This window comes from Lissotriton vulgaris, chromosome 3_1, assembly GCF_964263255.1.
Source record: "Lissotriton vulgaris chromosome 3_1, aLisVul1.2, whole genome shotgun sequence".
Lineage (NCBI taxonomy): Eukaryota > Metazoa > Chordata > Amphibia > Caudata > Salamandridae > Lissotriton > Lissotriton vulgaris.
In genome coordinates, this window is record NC_141689.1 from 1,647,763,583 (window position 1) to 1,647,786,660 (window position 23,078).

Here is a 23,078-nt window from a genome sequence, read left to right on the forward strand (position 1 = left end):
CCATTACTCCTTTACACTCACAGACATCTGCAGTGGTTGGATTAATCAAAAAGGTTTCAAAATGCAAACAAATGGGTTCCTGCCGATTACCTTAACTTTCATTTATCTTACATTTTAAGTGTGATGTTGGCCTCTATTTTATATGTTGCTGCCTGAAGGTGAAGAGAACCATAAATAATGACAGAATAAAAATATTTTTTTCCTCCCAGCAATGTTTAACTGCCCTCTCTCTAACCCTGCCTGGCACTACCACCACTGCAACAGTCAATGTTATCGAGTAATCAGCTGTGCTCGAGTCACCTGTGGGAATCTGAAGCTGCTGCCAGGCCAAGACTGCAGTGTGGGTCATCAAATCCAGTGTATGCGACCGCCCTGCTGACAGTGCCGAGATTGAAGGCCCAGGGCCTACCAAGCAAGGCTGTGCATTGACCTCCTTGGTCACTGCCTCTCGCTGTTACGATATGGGCCTCTAAGTGCAGGCCAGTAGTGCCATCTGTAATGTCACCCTCTTGCAGCATGACAATGTAGGCCACACTGTGAGGGTCAAGCAATGGCGTTTGTGTGGACAAGCAAGATAACAGGAAAACAAATCAAAATTTAGTCACCATCTGGACCAATCATTAAAGGCTGTCTGGTTTTGGAACAGAAGTGTTGAAGATTGCAGGGATTTGTTAGCATGAGCTGAAAGCCATTTTGTATTTGGCAGCCATTTTAGGTAGCCATGTGCTCGCCATGTGTTTTTTCCCTCTTCAGAGCCTTGCACATGCTCAGAAGGGTTAAAGGTCAGTTCTATATTTAGAAGCCTAGCATGGCTCCCAGATCAAAGTTTGCTTTGACATTTTGACCTCTGAAACTTTTCGAAAGACGAGAGGGGAGATAAGGAGAGTTTTTATTTTTTTGGCAAAAACAAGCACTTTATGTACTCATAAGATAGAAAACAATATAATGGTATTTGTGAACTTTGAGTAACAGAAAGATTTGCCATATATATATATATACAACACTAATGCTTTTAGTCTGAGGATTACTGTACAAAAGCTGGGGCAATGAAATTTAGTTTGACTTCATGTGCCCTCATGTTACACTTGTACATTTGTTAAAGGGATTGGCAGTTAATTATTCATGTTCTTTAGCTCTCTTACATTTGCTATGTACCTCCTATAACTTTGTTAATGCCCAGTTGCTACAAATAGGGGTAGATAGTGTTGACAGAAGTGAAACCTGTTTCAGGTTTCCTACTGTCAAAATGGGGAAGGAGGCTGGCTCCTCTACAAATTAAGGGCAGGTAAAATGTATGTTTCTCTCTCCTTTTCTCAATTTCTTTTAGCCTGTCTAAGCTGTCTCTGATATAGCAATGAGACATTTAATTGGCTATTCAGTGATACTGTTTTAAACATTGTTAGAATTAATAAAATGAATAAATATATATGTTATGTTACTGTCCATCCTGTTTGATGAAATTATGACAGGATAAATAGTCTAGTTCGTTGTTCCCTTATTTGACCTGTAAGGGAAACTAGATGTGTTTTTTTTTTTGTTCTACAAGTCTTAAGTGATAACACCATTATTGTATGTTATTCTCATGCTACATAGTTTTGCAAGGGCAATGCTAGCTTGTATTAGCTAGTCTCTGTAAATAAACTGACAGTCCTTATTAGAGCTGATGTTGCATAGTTTGGATCGTGAAAAGTAGAACGCAGGGAAGATGCCCATGTGATCCATAGCAAAAAAATATTTTGAAGGAAATGTTGTTTTATAGATAAGAAACCCTGTTAAATTAGCAGTTTTAGATTTTCCTGTTGCTCCTATAACATGAGAACATGGTCCTAAGCGTACAATGTAAGCGCTTTTATTAAGAGAAATCATTTTAGAAGTGTCTGAAGTCCTATACAAGTAATGTAAAGTTTATGAGCAAAAATGTAGAACATTTCCTTTTTTTGGGGATTTTCAGATTAGTACACAGGAATACACCAATGTAAGGATTTAGGGTATGTCTGTGTTGTATATGTCTTTTCCTCTGAGTTTAGTAAATGAACACAGACTTCCTTGGCTGCTTGGGATTGGGTGATGTATTACTCTTGTCAGTTCACCAAAGAGTTCTTTTTATACTTGCCAATAGGTCCAGCTCTTGGTTTGTTCACTCTCACATAGATGAAGTGGTTCTTTGGTGCCTTGCTAATATATTGGGCGTCCCCAGACTAGGAAGTATTCTGGACTATCCTCTCTGCTGATAGACTGTTTCTGTGCCTTGTCTAAAGACCTTTTGTTCTGCCCACCAATAGATATTTGCTGCCTTACAACCATTGCCAGAGGGGCCCGGACATCAGATTCAGCCTGTGGAGTAAGCGTCAGCACCAGTCCAGCTTGAAGCCAAAGTGAAGGTAACCAGCACAGGCATTGTTGGCAACTAGGACCTCAGTGAAGGCGGAAGATCTGGGATGAATTGTGTACCCCTGCCACTGTCTTGGGCAAAAGACGGGGTCACAAACCAGAAAGGAAAAATCGTGGATCAAGTTTTTGATGCCCAGCTGAGAGTCACAGACCGACCAGAATGGCGAGGAGGCTTTGCTTGAGGTGACCCCTTTTTGAAACAAGGGTTGCTTCAGAGGTCCTAGCATCAGGCCTCTGAATCCTGGTCCTAAAGTGAATACAAGTTTGCTTCTTTGTTTGTTGGTCAAAAGGTACCTGAGCACACTGGATGCAAATATGTGGCCCCAATGAGTTAGGGAAGGATTTGAGTTCAGGGTACAGGTGCTGTCTCTCTGGTGCCTGTTTGATTGAAGGGAAGAAAACTGGTGCACTGCCTGAGACACTGGACAGGATCGCTGAGAGCATTTGCCCTGGTGGGTGACTTCCATATCCTGAAAGAAGAGACTTTTTCCTTGAAACTGGGCTGTGATTCTTGAGTTGCGAGTTGTGCAGCTCTACCGTGGAAACAACAAGAGCCTGCCTGTGAGGCTCAAACAGACAGAGGAAGAAGACTCCCCTCTGGCTTGGTTGTACAGCGGCTTCTTCTTTTTCTTGTTAATAATGTATCCCTTTAGTAGTCCCATTTTTGAGGAGGAGCAGAATTTTGCAGCTCTTTGTCCTAATTCCTATGGCCCTTTGTGGTTCTCCTGGTCCCAACAATGTTGAATGTTCTAGCCCTCATAAAAAAGGAAAATGTAAAAGTCAATTGGAAAATGTTTTTATTAGACATGTGCTGTTAGCTATTCAGAAATTGAAATGAATGGTCACTGAAATGCATAGGAGCCCTGAAAATGTTTGTACTAGATAGTTCTAGGATTTCCTCAGGACTAGAGAACTGATAATTCTGTTTTTGATAATAGTTATTACTCTATCCTGTTAATTATGACCCAATGCTTTGTTCCCTTTGTATTAGTGCTTATACCTCATATGTATGAAATGTTTAGAATGGAAAATGCCCACCTAGCAATGAATTAGGATATTGATAAATGTATGAAAATGAATGTGCAAATATTTTCTATGTTCCTACTGGATCATAGGAATGCTGTTAGCTCATGCTAAAAGGACTATCTGTTTAAGATTGCAGGGATTTGTTAGCATGAGCTGAAAGCCATTTTGTATTTGGTAGCCATTTTGGGTAGCCCTGTGCTCGCCATGTGCTGTTTCCCTCTTCAGAGCCTTGCACATTCTCAGAAGGGCCTAACTAATAGAACACACCTGTTTCTCTTTTACAACTGTCAGGCTATTTTGCTGCTGTATGGAAAAGTAACTCTCCTCCCACTTTGATTAGCAAGCAGATCTTGCATGCCCATATTAGGGCATTTTTCATGCTTACATGAGCCAGGACTGTCCCTTGGTCTTATGCTGAATATGTAACCCTAAGCATATATAAGGAAACCAGTTTTCTGTACTCCTTAGACTGCCTCATTTATTTGCTAAGGCTTCTGTGTGACGTAGTCTCCCTCATCTGAGGTGAATAAATGTATTCTTTTTTTATTTCAGCTTCTGTGCCAATTTCTTCTTTGTTGGTTTTAAGGGACCAAGTATCAGTAAGACCCCTGAGATGGTTTCTATGTTCTTCAGTAGGATGCCAACTTGAGCAAACAATCTCACTGTGTGAGGAGTGGTGGGGCTTAGAGGGGGTGGGGCATCATGCCGAGAAGTACCTAAGAGGCAGTTTTGAACCCAATGCAGCTTGAACATCGAGCTGAGGCTGGTGCCGATAACCTGAGGTGTTTTCTAACCCCTTATTGGATGTGGCAGTACAAAGACTGTGTGCTTTCAGCTCATCTACGGGTCAGCGTGTGATTGGAGCCCATATTGTGTGTCACACGGTGGCACCGTGTGAGTTAACAGGTAAGATCCTGCCTGTTGTTTATGTTCTGCAGTGACGCCAGATGACCACTGGAGGTCCGGGTCTGGTGCTAATTTATTTTAGCTGCGAGGCCGCAAGTCATATATTTGTGTTTTCAGAGTAGTTGTGTACACTATAAGGCACTACGTTTTGTACACTATAAGGCACAACGCTCCTCCTTAGCAGCCTGAGCGGAGTCAGTGATGAACTCCTAATTGTGGCACTGGACTGCCAGTAGCACAGCACGAGCTGTCAGTGATTGGTGTAGTTATAATATGAAGTGCCTTGTGGTTCTCCCATGAGCTAAAGCATGCATGACTAACTAATTTTAATCAAGTAGCTTATTTCATCAATGACGTTTAACTATGCAATTTGAATACCTGAAAATAATCGGACTGGAGCACAATGAAACCACTCTTTGAGTACTATGTTCTGTTTACAAAGCTTTTCCCATTTCAGTAACATCTGCTCCACTGATCTGACACAGCTCTGCCAACCTCTCATGCCTACTAGCAAACAGCTTGCAACTCTTAGTTCCATCTTTAGGAGCTCGCAGCTCAACCCCTGTATCGAGTCGTCTTTTTTTTTTTCCTGCTGTCCAAGATCTCCCTTTTGATCTCTGAAGAACCCCCCTTCAGATAGATGCCCTGAATATGAAAAGAAATTCCCAATTAGCTTTTTACTCAAACTTGAGTGCAAAATCCTCAGCTTCAGAAGATTTGTTGATAAATGCTATCTCATAGCGATGCCCCTCACCTTGTTTCGGCTAGTGACCATGCATGGTTTGAAAGGTCATTGCTTGAGCCGAGTGCTTCATTTGTAAAAGAGTGAGTGTTGATGCCCAAAACTCTACTGAGAAGCCTGCGATTGGGGCTATTAAATAGTGCCGAATGTAAGGGCTGCCTTGAATGCACCATGGTCCTTTTTTTACAACACGGCTAGACTGTTTTTCCATCTTTCTCTTCCTTTTCACTTAGTTTCTTTTTTCCTTCTTTGCTATCGGGAAATGTCAGATGAGGAAAAATAAGTGCTGGTCCCTAAAAATGAGTGCGGGTGACCTCCAACCGCAACTACAGGCTCACATTAAGCACTGACACTAAATCTTCCTTTCAAGGTCAGTCATCGGATCAATGGGACATGTTTATCTTGGCAGCTCACAGCACCAAAATACTCCATGTGACCTTTATGTGATGGAGGCTTCTCCCTAGCACTCCAAGAATTACTAACAGGACCGAATGTCTGTAGTCAATGTACAATAGTCATAATTTGACAGTGTAGGCAAAAAGATGTAAATGCATAAATAAATGTGAGCCATGGGTACCCTGTGCAAATTCCGTCCTATCATGTTTGAGCTTGTATATGTCATTATATGAGGTACAAGCCATATACAGAACCATCTTGCCTAGTCCCAAATTGCTTGGCGCTTGGCCTCTCTACTGAAACATAACCAACCTCAGACAGGTTTTTTTCTTATTTACCAACAATGTTTGAGTCTCTATGCCTGGATGAGATGTGACAGTGAACCTACAAATAAATGTGAACACAATGTTAGAGCAATCCTCTCAATTTTTGAGTGATAACCCCTTTCTACTGTCTTAAATTAGTCTACATGCTACAGTCGAAATATCAAAAGGTAAGTATATATAGATTTTCCATGCCGAACACTACATCTGGGTGTATGCATATGTGTATGTGTATATATATATACGTGCAGCCTGCCCATATCCGTGTGACCGCGGAGAGCCCCCAGCCGCCGCGGACGTCGGAAGACGGTAAGAGCTGCATGTAAAAGTACCCGGGAATCTTTCCTTTGATTACTTCCCTCAGTCCCGTTAAGAGCACACTTGACAGACCCCCCTAAAGACTCTTTAGTAACCCCACACTAAGATATCGCTAAAATCAACACAGCGGTTAGCGCTAGTGCCAAGGACTCCCTCGACATCATGTCCCTGATTGCAGATAGGGAGAAGGAGGCGGATGACGTTTTCAAAAGTTTGAATACCGTCACAAAAAGATCCGAAACTACAAAATCATCCCAGGCACCATTGAATAACCTACAGACTTTGTTCCACCAACTTGAGAAAATCCAGGAGCGAGAAATCAGGAAATGGTGGGAAGCGACGTCATTACAGAGATATGTAGACTGTAATAGAGTGCCTAGAGGCCTACGCATCTTCACCATTCCTTCCTACGAAAACCCAGATCCTCAGCTGTTGAAAGACTGGGCAGCCTATACAGCTGATTCAAGTAAGGGCATGTTATTACTGCTCATTAAATACGCATGGAGCGATAGAGACAAAGCCCTGAATGAAATGCAAAAAATAGAAGATCAGATTGCAAAAGAGAAGGACACAAAGAGCATTGAAGAATTACGTGCAACCATGCAAAAGCGTCTGAAAGAATACGAGGGCGGAATCAAAAAGAGAAAGCAAACGAAGTTCCAAAGGGACGAGCAAGATTATCTTACAGGCAGGATACTCACTTTCGCAAAGAAATTCGACGCAACACGCAAAAGGCTGGCCCAAGGAACCCAACAGGCCAAGCAATATGTTACCTCGGAATCTGAGGTCTCGGCATCTGAAGACGAGGCGCCAAGAACCAGTGGGCCACGAAACACGGGACCCAATCAAGAAGAGGAGCCTTTTTTAGACGAATTTCAGGTCATGCAGGAGACAAGACAGCGCCCCCCAACTCAGAAAGCAAAAAAATCAACAAAAAAAGGAGGAAAACCAGACGGGGCAGAAGGGGTCGCCCAAGACACTGCACCCATGATGACCCGCAGCAAAGGCAAGAGGGGAAGACGCTAAAAATTGAAAAGACCATTATAAACCTCTCTCAGAGAAAACTAACAACCCATGAGGAGAGGGTTCTGAGGAGAGGTATGACTTTTTGTCCGACTGCGAAATTTGACCCTGTGGAGACGAGGATTGATATCTTCAAATTTGTTCGAAAATTAAAACTGGACAAAATCCATGCCAACCGTCCACCATTGGATCCAGCAAAGAACATGGATTCCATGGATGGAACAACTAATGATCTCAGGGACGAAGACCTGTCCCTCCTCCAGATTACACACTCCTTAGCCGGCACTGAAGATCTACCGAGCTCAAGTGAGATTTTCAGGAGGGAAGAAATTACACAAAAACGGGATCCTAGCAATCTCAAGAAAAAATCGAGATTCCTACCTCACGCCACGCATGATGCCATTGATGTCTTCAATGATGCGGTGTTACAGGACCTGGAAAAACTAGCCGCCCAAAAAGTGGAGATCTCAAACAAAAATTCCAACATCTCAGGTATGGAGTGGCAAGCCATAAGATCGCTCAAGGAAGATCACTCAATAGAGATCAAACCCTCAGACAAGGGAGGGAACATAGTTATCTTTGACAAAAACCAATACAAACTGGAGGCCCTCAGACAACTAGAGGATAAAGACTGCTACGAGACGATTAACAAGAAGGAATTCGAACAATGTGTCCTAGAATACCATGGACTTTTGAGAATGTGGCGTGATGATGGTATGTTGAGCAAGAATGAATATGACTATCTATATTGTGAACATCCAATCATCCCCACATTTTACCACCTGCCGAAGGTGCATAAAGACATCAAGCACCCCCCAGGAAGACCAATCGTCTCCTCCATCGGCAGTCTTTTGGAAGCAACCTCCAGATTCATTGATAACTACCTCTCTCCATTTGTCAAGGATCTTCCGTCCTTCGTCAGGGACACACAAGATTTCCTGAGGATCATCGATGGAATACACTGGGACACTGAGATGCTATTCATTACTTTGGATGTTGCTAACTTGTATACGTCAATCGGACACCAAGATGGACTCCAAGCTATCGAATGGTTTCTTAAAAAGAAGAACATGCAATTTCATCAACATAATCGCATGTTACTGAGAATGACTGAATTCTGTCTCTTTAACAATATCTTCTTGTTTGCAGGTACATTATACCGCCAAATCAGGGGGACCGCCATGGGCACGTGCTTCGCCCCCAGCTACGCGAACCTCTTCGTGGGCTGGTGGGAGAAGCACGTGGCCTGGGGTGGGACCAACGAGTACTGCCTTGACCATATCATGGTCTGGACAAGGTACATAGACGACCTGTTTGTGGTGTGGCGGGGCGACAGACCCTCGGCTGAGAGGTTTGTGGCAACGCTCAACGACAACAGCCTAAACCTGAGATTCACCAGCGAGACAAGTGAGAGGTCGGTCCACTACCTAGACCTAGAGGTATTTGCGGCAGGGGGTAGTATACAAACTAAACTCTACCGCAAACCTACAGCAGGGAATGCTGTACTCCACGCTGCCAGTCACCACCCTCGATCCATGGTGAAAAACATCCCATATGGCGAACTATTGCGCATCAAACGGAATTGCTCTGAAACCAGCGATTTCCTAGATGCACAAGAGGCAGCGATATCTAGGTTTCAAGAACGGGGCTACTCCAAATCAGCTTTAGTAGCAGCCTCAAAAAAAGTGGAACAGATAGATAGAAAAGACCTCCTGGTGACCAAGAACAAACAGGCAGAGACAGAATCCACAACGAGAATGATAACAACCTACAATATGAGATCGAAAGAACTGGTCCAAATCTTTAATAACAACTGGCATATTCTGGCTACAGATAACATCCTGAAAAACAGAATATCGCCTAGACCATTGATCACATATAGACGTTGTCAGTCACTGGGTGACCATTTAACCAGGAGTCATTACACTGAGCCCCCTGCAGTTCCAAGATCCAAACCCATACAAGGTTTTTATCCTTGCATGCACTGCAAAGCGTGCAAGTATAGCCAAAAGAAGACCAAATATGAGGGCAGACCGAAAGACCCACGACCAACCAGGAATATCACGAAATTTCTGAACTGCAATTCGGAATTCGTTGTATACATACTGGTTTGTCCGTGCTCCAAGAGATACGTTGGTAGTACCATCAATCCAGCGAAGAAACGTATCTTGGAGCACATGCGTGCCATCACAAACAGGGATAAGAACTATCCGGTGGCACGCCATTTCGAGACCCACCATAACAGCAACAGAGATCTCCTGTCATTCTACTTAATAGACCAACTAGGGAGACAGGAGAGAGGTGGTGACAAGATCAGAACCCTCAGGGCTATGGAATCCAAATACATCATAGACCTACAAACGATGAAACCGACAGGTCTTAATAACGATGAGGAACTTTGGGTTCACTTGGACTGATAAGATGGGGAATCTTTGTTTCAAGTAATTTATGCAACTTCTACAGAATTTATATGTTAACATCCTTTGCCTCTAAAACCCCTGCATAGAGTTTATATGTCACCAATATACTTTTATCAGGGAGTCACTTGCCCATACAGGGCGAGATGTATAAAAACAGAAAACAAATAGGCCCATTCAGGGCATCATAACAACTTTAGGACTCACTCACTTACGTTACAAAACGTGTAAGAGAAGGACCACATGTACAGGATGCACTTGCATATATGATTGTGCAAAAGAAGGTTAAATCACAAATACATTTCCCTTCATTGAATCAAGTGTCTGCCCCCAATTTATCATCTTGCGGGGGACACGCTATGATATCTATTGTCAAATTCATAAGTACCACCATACATATACATATATAATGACTCGATGTATTACTGTTCATATAATGATTTTAATGGTCGAAAATATTTTCTCTTTAATTTGTCAGTGAGCCTAAAAATGTTTAAATTCATTACGAGGGAAGCTGTTTGCCCTCTTGTTTTTTTAATGCACGAGCACTTTATTGATCGCCATTTCTCCCAAGTTGCATAGAAAAGCAGTTAGCATTTGCACCTTACAATATGTCTGCCGTTATTTTTTCAACTATTGTTGGGCTTAGTCCTCTTTCTATTGTGGTGAGAGTTGGAGTTTAAATGGCGATTTTTTATTATTCACAACTGACACTGAGGAAGCCGTTTTTACGGCGAAACGCGTTTGTCTTTTGTTTGGGGTGACGGGGGTCTGTCAATAAACTAAAAGGAACATCGAGCTCTGAGTGCCGTCTGCTTTCTGAAGTACGAGTGAGCGTGCAGCGATATATATATATATATATATATATATATATATATATATATATATATATATATATATATATATATATATATATATAATACTCTAACTGTGAGGAATAAGGATGGAAGTAAAACAGAGGATGATGACAAACCTTGACTAATCTTAACATATCCCAAAGAAAGCTTCAAAATTAAAAAAAACCCTGATGAAGTACTGGAGTGTGCTGAAAAAAGATCCTGACATCGGATGTCTGATTGGAGAGAGACCGCTAATCTCCTATAGAAAGGTGCCATCCCTCCAAGATACACTGTTTTATTTTAAGAATGAAAAAACCTGAAACTTGGCTGGAAAAAAGACAGAAGGGCTTCACTAAATGTATGGTCTGCAAAGCCTGCAAGATAGGCAAAACTTTTAAGACCATTAAAGACCAAAAAGGAAGAACGTTTGAAGTTCAAGACAAAATAACATGTGAATCTCAGTTTGTGGTCTATTTGATTGAATCTCACTGTGGCAAACGATATATCGGCTCGACCATATGTCCGCCTAAAAAATAGGATAATGGAACATATACAAGCGATCCAAAACAACGATCACAGTTATGCCATAGCCAAACATTTACACAATCATACCAATAAAATCTGGCAAGATATCAAATACTCTGGACTTGCAATCATCAACGAATGTGAAAGAGGAGATAACCGCATTCAAAAATTGAGATGTCTGGAGTCCAAATTAATAATACGCTTCAAGACTAGAACACGGTGGGAACTGAACGGGGATGAAGAAATGCATGTCCACTTGTAAATATGATACATAAATCAGAAATGAACTATCAAAATATTTAAAACCACAATCTGTAATTGCATCAATTGTGACAAATAAGATAAATCTTACCTTGCTCCATTTATAAATAGCTCCCTCTCGAGACTCCCTTCCTCTCCTACACTTTTTTACTCCCTTTTTTTCTCTCTCTCTTTGTCTCTTAACACATTATCACTAAGTATGAGCGGAAAATCCGTTCCGCTCGCGGATTTTGCGAATTTTTGGTAAATTCGCGATCCGCGAACTCCCGCGAATTTACCGAGAATTCGCAAATCCGCAAGCGGCGGATTTTTCCGGGGGCAAAAGTTGAAGGCCTGTTGTAACTATTTTAGGATGGCGCCGGCAAGCTGCCAGCGCCATCCTAAAATAGTTACTAAGTTAGCTTCAACAGGAAGCTCTAATAGATAAAATAAAGCAGGTGCTCGATTTTATCTATTAGAGCTTCCTGTTGAAGCTAATTTAGTAACTATTTTAGGATGGCGCTGGCAGCTTGCCGGCGCCATCCTAAAATATTTACCATGCCCTTCCTGTGACTTCTTCACAATCTACCGTGGAAAATCAGCTGTGATGCTGGATAAAGGCTTTTGCATCCGTGACTTTCACGAGCGCAATACCCGTGCTGTTTCTATGACCAGGAGCTTATTTCTCTTCATCTGCTGAACTGATCTTTCTCTGACCTTTTATACACACTAAAAGCATGTGTGAACTCACATGGTAGCCCTGCCCGTTTGGCCCAGCCGGACTGGGAACTGAAAGCAGCCCTGGCAAATTTTGCCAGACCAGCCCCCGCCCGGCGCGTAGTGAGCCCGACCGCTACTAGGGGGGTTTGGGGGGGGTTCTCCCCCCGAAAAAAATTTGGAAAATTACAGACCAAAATGGTGAATTTTACAGCACATTTTTCATTACATATTCAAATTGTATCAACTTTCAAAGCACAGTAAATAGTAGATGATGAGCTTAAAAAACATCAGGTTACCCACCCAGTCATATGTACCCATAGACATTCTTTCAGAGAGCAACAAAATTAGACACAGGTAGTGAATCAGAGAGAACAAAGTAAAAGTGAGACCAGCACCCACATGGTGTGTAACGAGCAAGCGCAGTGAGCAACCACTACTAGGGGAAGTGAAGCCCGGCCCTGTCCACCACCACTGCGCGAGGCACTGAACGCCACCCAGTGCCAAGTTACTGTGCCACCCACCACTGTACAGCCAAAGGAATGAGTCAATCTATATGCCTATAATAGAGGCTGAGACACATTGAAGATGTCTATTTCTTTGAGATAATACTTGCAGGAATGTCATACTTTTGGAAAGAATCTTGCTACAAACATATTAGCATTCCACTATGTCTTAAACCCCCTAAGATAAAAACTATTTAAAAAAAAGAAAAAGTCTCTAAGGCCCTGTGGCAACTTGCCCCCCTCATGTGTATATATAATTTTAAAAAGCCCATTATGACCTGGGGACTCTCCTCCACTGCAGACCTTAAAGGAATGCATCAAACTCAAGGTCTTTGAGAATTCTGAACTCTGACTCTAATCTGTAGAGTGATTCAGTAACTCTTGCTATGAGAACAATACAGTGATTTAAATAGACTATATGACATGCACAAAATCAAAAAGGTGAATGTTGCCTCTTTTAAATTGGTAGGCACTAAGACAAAAAGACAGAATGTGAGGGAAGACCATGCATAAAACACTGAGTAATAGTTTTTGAAGGCAGAGATGTTAATGCTTAGCAGTCTAGCAGATGCATTTTACAATGCATGTTTTGGAGAACTGCAATGCAGATACAGTACTGCCGGGCCCGGGTTCTGTAAGCTGCCGGAGCAATGAGCCAGCCATGATCTGATGGAGTGACTGGAGACAATCTAATTTAAACCAAGTGGGTAATTACAGTCACATAATTGGTATTCCCTGCTCCCGATTTGACAGTGGGGGTATTTATCTTTCCCTCTCCGCTTCCATCATAGAACCTAGGAAATTTTCTATGGGCTTGAAAACGTGCAGATTGGGAAAACGCTTGAATTAGGTGTGAAAGAAATTAATCCAACCAGTGTTCTGTTGCTCTGTCGTTATATATGCCAATGGTCTTACATATTTTACACTAGATTGATTCTAGCACCAGAGAGGCAATTCAAAAATGTAAAATGCAACCCGAGAACCAACACTTTTAAAAACAATTCATAAATGTAAAAAGCAACCTGCGGAAGGGACACATTTAGAAAATAGAAAGCTTTATTTCTGGTTTGTTTTTAGGGATTGTGGAGCCTTGGTGGCGGCATTAACTTTTCTGTCTCCTGCTAATTTATAAGCACATTGATGTATTGTGTGTTGTCTCACTCCATTCGTAATGCTGCAGACAGCCAGTCACGCGCACATTTAATTGCGCATGCGGCATTATGACATCAGCCGCACCCTAAGGCGCGCAGACACGGCGGAGGAGGAGACAGTGCATCATTCTGCGTGCTGCGTGCTGCGTGCTGCGCACAGGCACCTACTCCTCCTACTGAAAATGGGGGGTAATCAGAACAAGGACTTCTCGATGAATTGTCAGAGTCTTTCCTAATTCTCGCTGCTCCCTCCCCTTAGTCTTGGTGTCATGTCACATCACACATAATAGCAACGCACGAAATGGGATACAGAACTGAAGATTAGTCTGGGTCCCACTCTGACCCAGTGTATCTGCATGCGCCTGAGAAGTGTCTGTACTGTACTCTCCCATTAAATGCATTTTCTCACACCCCTGCGAGGAGAGCCCTTGGTCTCACTTTAAATTTAAGTAGTGTGGGTACTAGGTAAGGCACTGACTATGCCTGCCCATTTAAAGCACAGCTTTCTTTAAAACTTCGGTTCATGTGCCTTCAGGCTGCTTCCGGTTAGCTGGTCTAGGCCTCCCATTCCCAAGACTGACGTTGACCCCGGCCCCTGGCCCAGACAGTGCAGTGCTGTGGTAACCTTCTCACAATGAACCGAAGATCGTTCAAATCAGCTCTCCTTGTTCCAACCACATCAAAAAGAAAAAGACATGAAGTAAGAACCACAAAGTGCCCTGGCCCAGACCTCTAGAATGGTCCTGACCTTTTGATAGGCAATAAGGACACTGCTTTCTCTTCTGGAAAGATTGGAAACCCTTCCCCTCCAGAGATGCATTCGACCCGTTGTGTGGTTAGAAACCATGCCTGGGTCAGAAACTGAAACCCCTGTTTCCCAAAAACACTTTGAATGATTTATTTTCTCTGACCTCTAGATCCGGCCTTTGCATTGCTCATCTCAACCTAGTGCTCTGAAGTAGCTGCTGGCATACATGTTATAACTGTAGAAAATGGCTTCACTAAATAACTAAATAAACAACTATCAGAATGAAACAACATGCACAATAGATAGCATAGCAACAACCTAAAGCAAACTGGAGGGAAAAATTAAAAATTAAGATGTGAAACAGAGGCCCAGGCCAGATTAACAAAAAACGGGCAGCGCTGCGCAGCATTGAAAGTATGTGCACGCAAGTTGTGAGAATCAGCCTTAGGTCACCGCCTTCCCAGCAGCAGAATCCTGTGAATGGAACACCTGCGACGTGCAAGGCACGCCAATGTGATGTCACGAGGCCCACGCAGGCACCAGCAGAAGAATCCTGTGAACGGAACACCTGTGACAAGCCATGCCCTCCAATGTGATGTCACGAGGTCCGTGCTGGCACCAGCTGCAGAATCCTGTGAATGGATCACCTGTGACAGGCCAGGTTCTCCAATGTGATGTCATGTGGGCCCCACTAAGTGCAGAGGGGAGGCCTTCGCCGCAGCAGAGACAAGCAGAGGCCACTGATGGGGAAGAATGTTGAGTAGAATGCGATCGTCTTTGAGGTTCATCACAGGATCATTTTTGTGACTGAATAGGTTTTTGCTTTTTTTCTGGAAATTCAATTAAAACAGTGTCTCGCCTGCTCCCTCCCCCTTACACTGCAAGACACAATGGCCCATGAACCAGTGATGATGTATGGTGACTTTGAAAAGTCTCTATTGTGACGTGTCCTTGGTATAAAAGGATGGAAACTAGGCAGCCACTGAATGCAATTTTAAGTACTGTGACGCACAATTTTTTTCATTTCATGATACAACTTGAACTCAGTGTAAGTTTTACACTGAGTTCAAGTTGTATCATGAAATGAAAAAAAATGTGCGTCACAGTGTTTACTAATAGCCGCCCATCATCCACATGCCGAATATTTAAATGCAACCTCAATTATCTCGCCTTGCTGATGATACTGAGTAGGTATTGTTTTAAAGCATTTTAATAGCGCTCATTTTAACCAAAGAGCATGGAAGGGTGAGTCGGCACTGGCGAATCTGGAAACAGGATACATTCCAAGCACAGCAGCAGGTGCATTTGTCCACTGAGGTATTTGTGCAACTTGTATTTAATCACTTCTCTGCTTCTGTGATACAGCAGCTGCAGAGAAGTGGCATCTTGACCGTTTTGTCATTTTTCAGACACATATTGTTTTTTGCTAAATAAAAACGTTACAAGCCTACACTTTGAGAGCTCTGTGAGATATGCTCAGGATGACACAGTGCAGCTACAGGGTAGATAGCGATTAGAAATCGGATCTATTGGTTCCGCAGTCGACAGATTGCTAGCCTTCTACCCCCACCACTTCCTTGCAGTGGGACCTGATCCTTGCCGCTCTTGCCCCGCCATTTCCCCCCACATTCTATCCTATTCAGCCTGCCAGTGCAGCCAATGAAAAATTTATTTTTAGCACAGTAGTGCTGTGCCGCTCACCACCCATAAATCAGATCTGGCCACCACTGGCTTGCAAACAAATAGCACTCACCTGCGCTGCGGGCGGCAGACGGGAGATTAGATTAAATTACGGGGTGCGGAATCTGGATTTCTTTCCTGGCTGGCCTATCCTGCTGTCTTGTCTCCCTCTCTGAATGCCTAAGGCCTGCCTCGACCTCGCCTCAGTCACGCGCACTTCGCATTGCGCATGAGCATCACTGAAGACCCTGCCCTAAAGAAATAGCGGCGCCGTGGAGGCGGTGGACTGGTAACAGGTGGTGAGGTCAGGTGATGAGTGACGTAGTGTGTTGAAATAATTTATTTTAAATCGGCGCGGCACCGCAGTGTGATGTGCTTAATATACTAAGCACTGTCTGTGTTCTGTTGTTGGGGCCGATTTGGACCGACCGTGACGATCGGTCCAAATCGGCCCCAACAACAGAACCGGCCCCCTGTCTCAAAACCGGCCCCCAACCCGTCCAGCCGACCGGGGGACTGCCCGGTGCCCGGACTGACCAGTCCGGGCCTGCACTCGCGGTTTGCACCGTCTTCCCGCCATTCACCCACTATGATGGACAGCTCACTCAAGGGACCCCTGCGCCCTTCGGGGCGATTGCATAGTAACACGCACATGGTCGCTCGAACTAGTTGATGCTCAAAATCAGTGACTCATTCATTAGCCCAAAATCATGAGCGTCTTCGAGGCGGGACAGGTGTGCCTCTTCCCAAATCTACTGTGGAAAACCAGCTGTGATGCTGGGTAGAGGCCTTTGCATCCTTGACTTTCATGAGCGCAATCCCCGTGCTGTTCCTGTGACCAGGAGCTTCTTTCTCTTCATATTATTGTGTTCGCCCGGGTTGCTGCAAGTTCGCACGCGTTTTGCACAATTTCGCAATTTGCGAAATTGTACAAAACCCTCGCGAACTTGCAGAAACCCGTGCGAACAAAAAAAAAATCCGCAAATTCGCGAGAATTCGCGGATTTTGCGGATTGCGAGTTCGCAAATCTGCAAAATCCGCGAACGCGAGATCCGCAAAATTCGCCCATGCTTAATTATCACCTGTATTCTGCACTATAAAACACTGTATAAATGTACATATCACACATATAGGCAAATGGATTACAATTTGAGAAGTATAATGCTTAAATTATACATCTATATATTTTTTTAACTATTGGTATCCATTGTGCCTTACCTTTGAAGGAGTCAGTAATGAAACACCTTTATGTGATAGGGATTGCATTCCTGGGCACTTAGCTGAAAACTTAGATAATAGACACTCAGTCCAATATCATATAGTGAGCAACAATAATTATCACGTAATGGACACTTAGTCCAATACTATATAGTGAGCAACAACTATTACCAATGGTAATAATATGTACTAAGGGTAACCATTCCAATGATTATCCCACATATGTGCTCTCTATCTCTAGCGCCAAATGAACCACACTGGCAGCTAATTGACAACTCCACTGGAGGTAAAGTAATCCCTGACTCCTAAAATTGGTTTGACACATGGATAGGCTATAAAATAGCCGGCATCTATGCTGAAGTAACTACAAAGCCCATAATGCATCATTAAAGACAAAATGGTGACTTTGTATTAAAAAGCAAAATAAACAATGGACTTATGTTTGCTACCGTGATCAGGAACCTGTTGGTTCGAAACGCATAGGTGGAAGAAGGAAACCGGTCAAAATAAACTGAAACAACAACTTTAAGAAGAGTGCGGTGTCTTTTGTCAAAAGAAAATTGCTGTTGCAATATATATATATATATATATATATATATATATATATATATATATATATATATATATATATATATATATATATATATATATATTTCTGCCAGACAGGGTCCATTTGAGAATGCCTCCAAATATATTGATCACTTTCTGCAAGAGCATGTGAAGGCACTTCCCTCGTACATCAGGGATACTGGTGATTTTTTGGATAAAATCAAAACCATTAAGTGGCAGGAAGATTACTTATTGTTAACGCTAGATGTAACTTCCCTATACACCAGTATTAATCATGATGATGGCCTGAGAGCGGTAGAACATTACTTGAAACGTAGACCTGCCTGCATGCTACAGCATAACAACATGGTTAGTGAGATGACAGAGATCTGCCTCAAAAGCAACTTCTTCTTGTTTCAAAAACAGGTTTACCAGCAATTGAGGGGGGTTGCAATGGGGGCCTGCTTCTCCCCAAGTTATGCCTGTCTGCATATGGGGCATTGGGAGGAGCAGGTCCTGGCAAGAACCTATGAGGATACCATGGCTAATAACATCATAGCCTGGTATAGGTTCATTGATGACCTCTTCATTATTTGGAGGGGGTCAGAGGCGGAGGCAAATAGGTTCATAACCAACATCAATGCAATGATTTGAATCTAAATTTCACTGGCCAGATCAGCAGCGCTAAGGTTACCTTTTTAGATGTGGAGGTGAGCATTGTCAGTGGCAGGATAGTGACTGACCTACATCGAAAGGTGACGCCAGGTAATACGGTGTTGCACGCCACCAGCCACCACCCAGCACATTTGATTCGAAGCATCCCCTATGGGGAGATGCTGAGGATCAAAAGGATATGCAGCACGAATAATAGCTGTGAGAGAGCGCAGCAAGCCAGCAGGAATAGATTCATTGAGAGAGGCTACTCACGAACGATGGTAGAGGGTGCTATGAGACGTGCCAATTTAACTTCTGGGCATAGTCTAACAACAGATGTGGTGCCTACACCAACCGTAGAGAAGGAGTCTGGCCAACCAAGATTGATAACAGCATATAGCAGACAGCACAAAGAAATATTCAACATCATTCGCAAAAACTGGCAAGTAGTTAAGGGAGATCCAGTCATTGGGGGGACCCTTGCCATTAGACCAGCCATAACATACAGCAGAGCTAGGTCCATGAGCGATATGATAGTGAAAAGTAGCCCGGAAGTAGCCGATGACAACTGGCTAGGAAAGAGCAAGGGCTTTTTGAAATGTGCTGTCTGCAAAGCATGTAAGATAGGTAAAAACAGGACTACCTACATGACTGCCTTCAATAGCGAGGTGAGAACGATTAAAAAGAAAATCACCTGCAAGTCAGACTACGTGGTCTATGTGTTGGAATGCGCTTGTGGCCTACGGTACGTGGGCAGCACAAAGCTGCAGGTCCACAAGCGCATTCTCCAGCACCTCAGGGCAGTGAGTAATAAAGATGAGGCATACCCTGTCGCCAGACATGTGAATACGTGCCATGGTGGGGATATAGGTTGTTTGCAGTACTATGCCGTTGACATGATTCCGCCTCTTCGTAGAGGAGGTTTTAGAGAGGCCAAATTGAGAGTCTTGGAAACACGCTATATTCTGGAGCTTAATTCCAAGGCCCCCAACGGTTTGAATCAAACGGAAGACTTACACTCTTGTCTTTATTAGGGATCTAATTATTCATGCCGGTTGGGCCCATTTTTGTCAGTAACTGCAGATGTCTGTTGGGGTAACGATGCATTTGAGTCGAACATGTAAATAGTCTGCCTCCTGTTTTTAACTTCAACTCATGGTGAAGGGATTACAAATAATTGTAATCACCAGGTTATAGGGTTTTCAGTATCATAATCATGATTATGATATTCTCTTACAGTGCCCCAGCATTTGAACCCATATTGTAGCAGTGTGGATGCAGTGGTTAGATGTAGCAGCCAATGCCCACTTGGGCACAATTTTGAAAGAGTGATCCAAACTATGCATTCCCATTTAATTAATGATGTTTTCCTTTTGCAGAATTTGCACATGATATAGCGAATTTGCACTAAATGTATGAATTGCATATATGTATATATATATATATTTATTTTTTTACATGATTTAATATGTTATGCAGAAATAATATATTTTTCTAATTGATTCAACAATTTTAATCAATTTATTCATAAGGAAACAATCATGAGGAAACATTGGGAGCAAGAGCTGAACAAACAAAGAAGAGTGACACTCTTTTAAATGTTTAGTTTTCTATTCTTTAAATGCATGGTCAAACTTAAACCGTGTTTTGGATCACTATGCACTTTTTTGTATTTTAACAATAAGTACTCCATGAATTAGGCGCTCCTGAACCAGGCTGAAGTATGTTTTTTATTTCCACAGGCTGTGGGGTCAGCTGACTGTGTACTAGCACTTTAAGAGGGATGGGTGTACGATCGACCATGTCTTGTGATCATGGGGCGGAGGTCCCGAAACGCGTCATGGCGGCGTGTTCTATGCACAACAGGATGGAATAAAACTTACAATTTTGCAAAACATCCGTGAGGGTCCGGTTTCGTTATTTCCTTGGAGATTGGTCTGGGGATTTAGCGGAGTTCGTGGTATATATATATATATATATATATATATATATATATATATATATATATATATATATCTCCTCCTTATGGCTCCCTCCTTTCCCAGGTAGGCGCTACAAATGTGGTCGCGTCACTCCCGCAGTTGAGCCCAACTGCTTTCTATTGCCACAATATTTCTCCCCTTCGAGGAAGAAAACACGGAGTCGCATTCAAAACAAATTCCAGCACTGCACTGCGGTTAAATTTCTTTTGTGATTTTATTAATCCATGGGGTCAAAAACAAAAAACCAACGCGTTTCGACAGCGTCCGCTGTCTTGTTCACGGTTCACAAAAGAAATTTAACCGCAGTGCAGTGCTGGAATTTGTTTTGAATGCGACTCCGTGTTTTCTTCCTCGAAGGGGAGAAATATTGTGGCAATATATATATATATATATATATATATATATATATATATATATATATATATATATATATATATATATATATATATATATATATATATATATGTGTGTGTGTGTGTGTGTGTGTGTGGGTGTGTGTGTGTGTGTGTGTGTGTGTGCGCGTGTGTGTGTGTGTGTGTGTTTGTGTGTGTGTGTGGCATGGAGATGTCGAGATTAGAATACTTCCCCATAAGCACTTAACCATCAACATTTTTGCCCCCGATATTGAGCTAGGATATTAAGGTATCAAGATGTCCCCTATTCATTATTCCAAACTACAACCCCACCAGACATCTGAGTCTAATCAGGGCAACCGATTTAAAAGAGGGGCATTGATCATCATTGAGGATACCTTCATCAACAGTTTTGTCCCATATTTCTTTACCTTGGTGTTGTGTGATTTCAGCTCCAGTCAGTAAGGCTCCATTCACTTAACTATTGTAATCAGTCAATGCAGAGACAGCATCACAGAGCCTATGGTAAAAGAATGACAAAGAGGTTGTTAGCATCCTACCATGATGGCAATAAACTACACAGCAATGGTTTGCTGGTTCCTTGTCCAATTTTCTTATTGTCTTGCGTGCAACAAAAGCCTTTCCAACCCTTGGATAGCATACATTTCTAGATATCGCGCTGCCTCATGCATTTACAAGCCTGCCTCTAGTAGTATCATAAATAAAAAGCATGTACAATGGTCACTATTTAACCAAGGTTGATCCCTTAGACTTAACGTGGAAAAGCTTAAGTCCTCTGTAGCAGCTTTTTAGTGCATTGGAGTTAAGAACCATTTTTGGTATTTAGCTTTAGGGCAGATACAGCTAAACATTTCCTGAGTTTTCCGTTGGGCCATCAGAAGAATCCAGTTGTGTCAGGCAAAGGTAAGCGCAGTGGGGGTGGGCGGGGGCGGGGCGGGTGGGAGCAGGGGGAAGACGACGGAATAAGAATTAAATAAACAAATAATACCTATTCCGTCATCTGTCAACTTCCCTGCTGCACCCCGCTCCGCCCACCCACGCTTACCTGCGCCAGCCACCGCTGGAAGAATCCTTGCGCAGGTAATAATAGATGGGGGCAAACCAAGTTGCATTTGACTCTTTTTGCAAGCTTTATATCAAGTACACTAAACAATTTGTAATCCCTTTCATAAAATCTCTGAATTTTGTACAATCCTGGCCAGCTTTAAATTTTTTGCAACAATTGACCAATGATGGGCTAGGTTACTATGTTGGCTCCTATTTCAGAAGCGCTGTGCGGTCTCAAAGCACAATGTACCCTGAGTATTGTATCATTTCCTTTTATCTGATTTGATTGTATGTATGTATATCTACTGAATTGCAATGTGCCCTTTTTGCTATATGATTATTTGTCACTGTATTTGAAGATTTACTTACTATGGGCCCGATTCACAGAATGAACTTAAGACTCAATCCTAAACTTACTACTGTTTTGGTATTCACAGATTGCACTTACCACTTTTGGTATTCACAGAATGAACTTACTGCTTTTGGCATTCACAGAATGCACTTACTACTTTTGGTATTCACAGAATGAACTTACTCATTTCGTTATTCACAGAAGTTAGGACTACGAACTTTAGGACTCCTAAATGCCTTCTGTGAATACCGAAAGTCTTAAAATTAGGATTTTTCTCAATTTAGTAGTAGTAAAGTTAGGACTCCTAACTTTAGGACTCCTAAATGCCTTCTGTGAATACCAAAAGTCCTAAAATTACGATTTTTCTCAATTTAGTAGTAGTAAAGTTAGGACTACTAACTTTAGGACTCCTAAATGCCTTCTGTGAATACCGAAAGTCTTAAAATTAGGATTTTTCTCAATTTAGTTGTAGTAAAGTTAGGACTCCTAACTTTAGGACTCCTAAATGCCTTCTGTGAATACCGAAAGTCTTAAAATTAGGATTTTTCTTAATTTAGTAGTAGTAAAGTTAGGACTCCTAACTTTACTACTACTAAATTGAGAAAAATCGTGGATGGTATGAGACAGGTAAAAAATATATAGCTAATAAAGGCACCCTGTATGGGAAGGTCTATTAGGTTAATAATGCTCCTTCAAAATCAGTTAAAAGTACCATCTTTATGTACTATATCTATTAGGAGTTACAGTACAGTAGTTCGTTCATTTTTGAGTGATGAGTTAATGTATGCCTTTTTATGATCTTTCGAATGGGATCTATGTGAATTATTGATCAGTTTATCATTAGATTGTGCTTCACTTTATTCCACTTAATCCTAAGGGCAGTTTTTTTCCAAAATAACCATGTGGTGATTTACATTTTATAAAACCATTAAAATGTATGGTGCCTCACAGAAT

General features: G+C 42.3%; 1 long non-coding RNA gene across 1 annotated transcript in view; it reads right to left on the reverse strand.

Annotated features, from left to right (window-relative positions):
- The window catches only part of LOC147728304 (uncharacterized), a 573,046-nt gene that overhangs the window by 319,873 nt on the left and 230,095 nt on the right, over positions 1-23,078 (reverse strand). The window contains exon 2 of the long non-coding RNA XR_015309371.1: positions 21,136-21,224. This is a non-coding gene — a long non-coding RNA (uncharacterized LOC147728304). The remainder of the gene's footprint in view (positions 1-21,135; positions 21,225-23,078) is intronic.